Genomic DNA, 7424 nt, shown 5'->3' with positions numbered 1-7424 from the left:
TCATGCTGACCGTTCACAATTGTTACATTTTTCATTAATACTTTTTACATGCACAATCAAATTCTAAGTATTCATTAAGACTGGGAAAATTGCACTTTTCAGACATGAAAAGGGGGATCTTCTCTATTGTCTGCCATTTTGAATTTCCAGAAATAGACATTATTAGCTGCAAAACTTTATGTAGGGCCTACTGTACTGTGGTCATATTAGTAAATATTAGTTTATTATTTTGCAAATATTCATGAACAGCACAGTTTCAATGAGCAGCATAGTTGCAATTCCAACTCTTACCACCATCTTACACAGTGCACCTAAAAGACTCAACTACATCATAACAATATTGCTATGACATTACCAAGATCCTTGAGTAACAGATTAAGACTTGGTCATTTCGATTTTGGAGACAGTAAGATTATATAGGCCCTGCACAAAGGAGTTAATAACTGTAGAGCATTATGTTTACGGTTAGGGTTTGGTTTGGGGCCAGGGTCAGGGTTAGCCTGGGAACTCCCATACTGCCTTTAGTTCTACACAATCGTTTCGATCTGAAAGACAGTCTGGCGAGGATGACTCATAACGGCCAAGATCATGGTCCCTGTGTCATAATGGCCAAGCATTCCGACCTTAACAGTTTCTCTGCCCAATTAGAGAGCAGGGCAGTGTGTCATAATAGCCAAGTATTCTGCCCCCTACGGAATTCACAATAGGTAACTCCCCAGACCTAATCTCACTTGTGATTAGGTCGGGTGTTAACCAGGCAAGGTCAGGGTCAGGGTACCAGTAGACACGGCTGTTATCTGGGCTTAATACTGTACATGGCCACACCTGGTCAACATTTCCTCAAAATGTCCCCTGGGTGCGTTTCCTGACGAGGCTGCGTCGAGACATCCAGTAAGTGCACTGTATGTGTTGCCATATGTTGCAACAGGGAATTCCAAACAATAACAACAACAGTAATAGTAATCATCATCATCATCATCATCATCATCATCATCATCATCATCATCATCCTGAGCCAAAGATAACTGAAATTAAAGTAAAAACTACCAGATTTATTGATAAACGGCATTCTGTTTCTGTGAAGGATTAGGTTGTAAATATTGCGTGATATTAACAACCTAATCCTTTTGATTGATTCATAGTTCGCCACCATTTCAACATAATGTCTTCTTGTTAACGTGATTTGCAACCGTATTTGTATTTGTCTTCTTCTTTGGTGAACGAGCAGACTGGAAGTGGAATTGCCTCTTCTATAGAATTATACAAACCACTTCATTGCTATTAACTAGGCCTACTTATTGTTTCTAGAAATTACTGCTGCTTGAAGAACAGGCTTGAGCAAAGTTGTGAGAGGTTTGCAGAGATTTATGAAGTAAAAGTGGAAGAACGGGAAAGAGAGATGGGCAAGGATCGGGAAAGCATAAAAAAAACCCAAACAAAAGCAAAAAGAAGATAAAAAATATACAAAATACACAAGAAGACCACGTTATAAACGTATTGTTAATTCTTAAACTTAATTACCTCCGCCAGGAGGTTATGTGATCGCCCGAATTTGTGTGTCTGTTCGTCACGCTGCTATTACATGGCCTGCCACAGTGTGTGTTCGTCACGCTGCTATTCCATAGCCAGCCACAGTGTGTGTTCGTCACGCTGCTATTACATGGCCTGCCACAGGGTGCGCAAGGACCACTGAGGAGCCCTGAGCAGCACCACTGGTGTACCTTCACGCAGCCACCTTCACGCAGCCACACCGGGCAGAGCATTGAAGTGAAATGCATTACCGCAGTCAAAATCGCTATCAAAAAGCAGCCTTAGCTACAGCCTCGCATATCGTTTAAGTTCACAATGCTGTCACAAAACATTCATATAAAATGAAGCTCAAAGAAAGACGCGCGCGAATTGCGTTAGTCCACGGTGATTTGCTGCCTCCCCAATCCCCGCGCACTGAAGCCATCAGCACTACAAACATTCCATAGACTATACTAGACTTCGTAACGAATGAACGCTGGAGATGCGGTGAACAGTGATTTTCAATACGAAATAGAGAGCAGGCCCGGGTGCCGATCAACTGCCCACAACGCCAAGATCAGCTCGCAATAACCCTCATGAACGGATTCCCATAGCCTATTCACAGGTAGGAGGAACTTCTCCAACAAGTGTAGTGTCGCGGTAGGCAATGATTCCGCTAGCTGCGACCAGTCGAGTCAACATGTCTCTCGCTAAGCAATTGCGTTTGCACCCCACGATATTGAAACAGCTAGAAATGATAGAAGTGGATTTACATATCAAAAGTGTGTTTAGCCTTACGAAATAGCCAACAATAACTGACACTCCACAACCATCCATGCACTGCCACTGGATAAGGGGATTCTTGCACATTTCATTCTGATTCAATAATTAAGTGAACGGCTCAAAGTAGTATGGGCCGCTGCACTACTGAATATGTAGGCCTACTACGGGTGTTGGCCAATGAAAATTGTGCTTTTTAATTTTAATTTTGTTTTAGATGGTAGCCTAATGAAAGGCATGCTGCCAATCATCAACAATGTGACTAATATTCATTAAGTGCATTTGCAAATCACAGTAGGCCTATAACATGAACACTTTGCCAATACCACAATCACAGGTGAACTAAACAGACCACAGCTAGAGGACATGGAAATGATAAAAGAGACAGATAGAACTATAATTTGGTTACGACTTGACGGTTCAATTACCTGAACACAAGTGCTATGTGGCCTATAGGCCTAAATGCATGAAACCACATCATGACTCTACACCTATGTCCAAAACGAACTGAACTTCCTTGGCGGAGGTCTGCGTTCTCTGAATGCATTTCTAGTTACATATTGTTACTGCATGTGTTCATTAACAGAAAGGCAGGGCTCATTGTTAATCACGATTTTATTGCCCATCAGATGTTTCGGTTGCAAATGCACTAGATACAGTATATGGTTACTTGACGCCATCATACATGTGACATAACAGTGTCATAATAGTGTCATGAACAAGTCATAAACATAATGCCAATGTCATAAACGTGTTATGGCCATGAAAAGTTGACATTGTTAGGCCTGTCTTGGTCATAACCGAATTTCACTTAAAGACAAAGTCATACAATGTGTATGACATTGACATAATGTTTATGACACATTCATGACTGCATTATGACAATGTTATGACACCGTTATGTCATACATATGGCCTGCGTTATCTCTTTACCGTAATATTTTTTAAGATTTTTAGATGTTTTTAAGATGTTTAGTGACTACGCCACTCTCATTTGTTAGGGTGAGAGAACCCAACCATCAAACACTTGATTTGACTTTCCCCGCAACAGGTTAGTGAATAACAAGAGATACAACTGTCATACAATTCAGAGTTCTTTTTATTTTCTTTCTTCTCGTAATGAATCTCTTCTATATCGTAATGAATCTCTGCACATCAAGTATGCCTCACGGCTCAGTCCAATATGAAAACAGAATATGAACTTACAGCACTTATGGGCACGTCATCTCAAAATACAAAAATGTCCAAATGTGCTAGTTATGCAAAAATGCTAATGCACGAGGGGTAGACCAAATAACAAATTGCACGGCAAACAAAGTTAGTAAATCAAATTATACAAAAGAAAAACTGCCAAAAGGGCAAAATTGGTAATGGCCACCACACACACACACACAAGCCTGTTAGACACACGTCTTTGGTCTCCCCCTACAGCAAGTATAGGTTCCAAAAGGAGTCTGAGATTTAAGATACGTCTCCCAGTAATACTTCAGTGTTCATACCCTAATCATATACACAAGCTCCGTCTTGGCGGTTACTAAGTAGAAACTTACACGAGCCCCTTCGTCTCGGATGTTAGAGTGAAACTTACACAAGCCCCTTCGTCTCGGACGTCAAAGTGAAAAGGTTGCACAGGATGAATCACTCACACAATAGGACAAAACAAAACAAAAGGTTGGGAAAAGAACAGTGATGCCCCCCCTTCTCTAGTGACACTGCATCAGTGTAGTCGAAGGCACCATCTCCTCCTATGTACATTTAACGAGAAAGTTACCATTAGGCACGGCATTTATAACTCGATTCAACAGGAGTTGTGTATGGTGGAAATGTGGGCGCTCCCACAGGTGCAACCACGACACCACAGCGCGATATCAAGGGCACCACGCTGCCAGTCCCGCCATCACACCTGCGGAGCACCCCCACTCCCACCCCACACAACTCCCTACACAAGTCAAGTGCTAAGCGTCGAAACTCTTACAGAAAATGCCGGCATTACCTCTGGTTCTCTCGAAGCGGCATGCAAGTAGTCAACCACACAGGACACAAAGTGGAAGAACATCACCAGCGACACTGTGATAGAGTAACACTACATCAGTCACAACAGAGACTACGTTCGCAAACACGAGAGAAGCGTACAGAACGCATCTTTTACCTTGAGTTTGCCCAGCTCAGCACACCATCCCAGAACAGCAGCCGACCCCACGCCAGCCGCCGATGGACAGGGCTACAATTAAGTTAAATGGTGTCAGTAACCAACAACTAAGTACATTACAATGCACCAAAAAGAGCAATAAGCCAACCAAGAAGGACGCCTACCTTTCCTGTACGGTGGCTCAACCCCAAACAGAGAGAGAGAGAGAGAGAGAGAGAGAGAGAGACTTTATTAATCCCCAAGGGGAAATTGAGTGCCACCTGGTCATACATACAACACGTAACAGGAAGACAGGACAAATACATAATAAATAAGAGCTAATAAATAAATAAAAACAGTCCATCATTAAAACACACAAAGAATCTCAACAACATTATAAAACATTTTAAAAAATCACTCAACAGCTGTTGTTAAAAATTCTGATAGCTGCAGGAATAAAAGATCTTCTGAACCGTTCGGTGGAGCATCTAGGCAGGAGGAGCCTTTGGCTTCTGCCACTTTTTGTGATCAAGCTGAGCAATGGGTGGTCGTCCATGCTCAGTACGCTTTTCATTTTCCTCATTGTCCTCTCCTCTAAAATCTGCTCCACCGAATTAAAACATACACCCGTGATGGACCCCGCCTTCCTAATGAGCTTATTCAGCCTGTTCCTATCCTCAAGTGACATCCCTCCACCCCAGCACACAACAGCATAAAATAAAACACTCGCCACAATCCCATGATAAAAAGTGTTTAAAATAGGCCTCCCCAAGTCAAAAGACCTCAGTTTCCTTAAAAAGAAAAGTCTTGACTGGGCCTTCTTAAAAGTCACCCTGCTGTTTTCCCTCCAGTCCAGTTTGTTATCCAAGTGGACACCTAGGTATTTGTAGGAGGGAACAGCTTCTACTGGATGACCTTTAATTAAAATAGGAACTGGCGCATTTCTACGTTTTCTAAAATCAATGATCAGTTCCTTTGTCTTCTCAACATTTAAAATCAGATGGGCATCTGCGCACCAGCTAACAAAGTTATTTACCTCATCCTGATATGCGGCACAATTATCATTATTAATGTAGCCCACTAGTGCAGAGTCATCTGAAAACTTCTGCAGATGACAGGAGGAGCTACCATGTCTGCAGTCAGAGGTGTAAAGGGTGAATAAAAAAGGAGATAAAACTGTTCCTTGTGGCGCGCCTGTGTTTGTTATGATGGAGTCTGATATGTTCTTGTGAAGTCTTACATACTGTGGTCTACTTGTGAGGTAGTCTGTGATCCAGCTAACAGTGGAATTATGAAGTTTAAAACCATTAAGCTTATTAGATAAAATGTGAGGCTGTAAAGTATTAAAAGCACTTGAAAAATCAAAAAACATTATTCTTACACATGCAGCCGAGGTCTCCAGGTGACTATACACCCTGTGCAACAAATAAATAAGAGCATCATCTGTACCCACACCCCCCCTGTAAGCAAATTGCAATGGGTCTTGAAAGGCACTGACCTGTGCCCTCAGATGCCCCAGCACCGTCCTCTCAAAACACTTCATCACGTGAGAGGTCAAGGCAATGGGTCTCAAGTCTTTCAGAGCCTTGGCATTTGGTTTTTTAGGTACTGGCACAATACATGATGTCTTCCATATGGTGGGGATTTTTGAGACAGACAAAGACAGAGTATACAGATAATGTAAAACCCCACACAACTGATCAGCACACACTTTCAGGACACGTGGCATGATCCCATCTGGACCAGGGGCCTTGTTTACATTGAGCTTTCTTAGCTGAGAGCGCACCTCCTCAATCGTAATGGTTATCGGGGGACAAGTAGATGGATGCCCCTCTTCCTCCTCTAAAGGTGTAATGAGGGACAGAGAGAGCGGTGTGCCCACGCTACACTCGACAGCATCAAAAACACGGCGTCTTTGCTAACTAGCTACCACCGCAATGATTTATGCTACACACCTGAAGGAAAGGGGAGTGTCGTTACCCCGTCAGAATAAAAGTTCGGGATAACCACCGGTTACATACATATGACGCCGGCGTCAAGTAAAGTGTTACCCAGTATATAATCAAAGGCCCAGTACCAGTTCGCCTAACCACGTTTAAAATTAAAAAGACACTGTCACATGAGACAAGAAGATCTTTTGTATGACTTCTTACAAAATTAGCACCCAGTTGCTCGGTACTTTTGCTGAGTCGACCGTGTTACATGAGGTTTATTTATTGATTGATATGTTACCAATTACATTTTTTTATTGTACAAAAATAATTTGCAAAACATACCGTGTGATATACATTTTGAAGATTGTCAAACTGAAACTGTCAATATCTACTCTCGCTGAATGTTTGTGTTATGATCGCGCATTTGCGACTTATGTCAGACGGTAGTACACCTCGCGGTTGTTTGCGCTTGATATAGCCAACCTCGCGGTCATCGCGCTTGACTTTTTTTTTTGCAAACTGAATTCATTTGGAGTTGTAACTCCGCTGGAATTCTAACGCAGAGATCAACTGTCAGGTTTAGGCCAAATCGATGTGGGCCAGTGCTTTAGGGTCTAGAAGAACTAGCTTTAGAAATCTAGTAGCCTGGCTCTGACTTTGCTGTACTTGCTGCGCAGCTCCTCCCTCTCGGAGCCGCTGCCCTTTTTAACAGTCAGTGGCAGATTCTCTCTCTCTCTCTCTCTCTCTCTCTCTCTCTCTCTCTCTCTCTCTCTCTCTCTCTCTCTCTCTCTCTCTCTCTCTCTGCCCATTAGAAATGCTGAACTGTTGAGGTCATTTTGTTTAAATAGTCTAAATGTTTGATCGATTTATCTATATTTGTCTCTACAATTTATAGCACTGTTCATTTTGAAATGTCAGTATATTATGACTGTAAATGCTTCCTAACATATTCGAAACACTTTTCAAATATTGCAGTGATTTTTTTTTCATCACCAAATATCAACCATTTTTTGATGATGAGATGCATTTTGGAAAAAAAGAGATGAGCTCTGGTCTAATGCGCCATCTTAAGA

The 7424-nt window shown here is 42.1% G+C and overlaps 1 long non-coding RNA gene across 1 annotated transcript; it reads right to left on the bottom strand.

Moving 5' to 3' along the window:
- Positions 1 to 3662: 3662 nt before the first annotated feature.
- Positions 3663 to 4555, bottom strand: LOC134470024 (uncharacterized). Its single transcript, XR_010039118.1, has 3 exons — positions 4439 to 4555; positions 4283 to 4356; positions 3663 to 4034 (listed from the first exon to the last, which is right to left on the bottom strand). It is a non-coding gene; the product is annotated as an uncharacterized LOC134470024 (long non-coding RNA).
- Between the last annotated feature and the right edge of the window lie 2869 nt (positions 4556 to 7424).

This window comes from Engraulis encrasicolus, chromosome 19 (genome assembly GCF_034702125.1).
Source record: "Engraulis encrasicolus isolate BLACKSEA-1 chromosome 19, IST_EnEncr_1.0, whole genome shotgun sequence".
Classification (NCBI taxonomy): Eukaryota; Metazoa; Chordata; class Actinopteri; order Clupeiformes; family Engraulidae; genus Engraulis; species Engraulis encrasicolus.
Note: the sequence above shows the minus strand (reverse complement) of the source record. Positions and strands in the feature narration are given on the sequence as shown.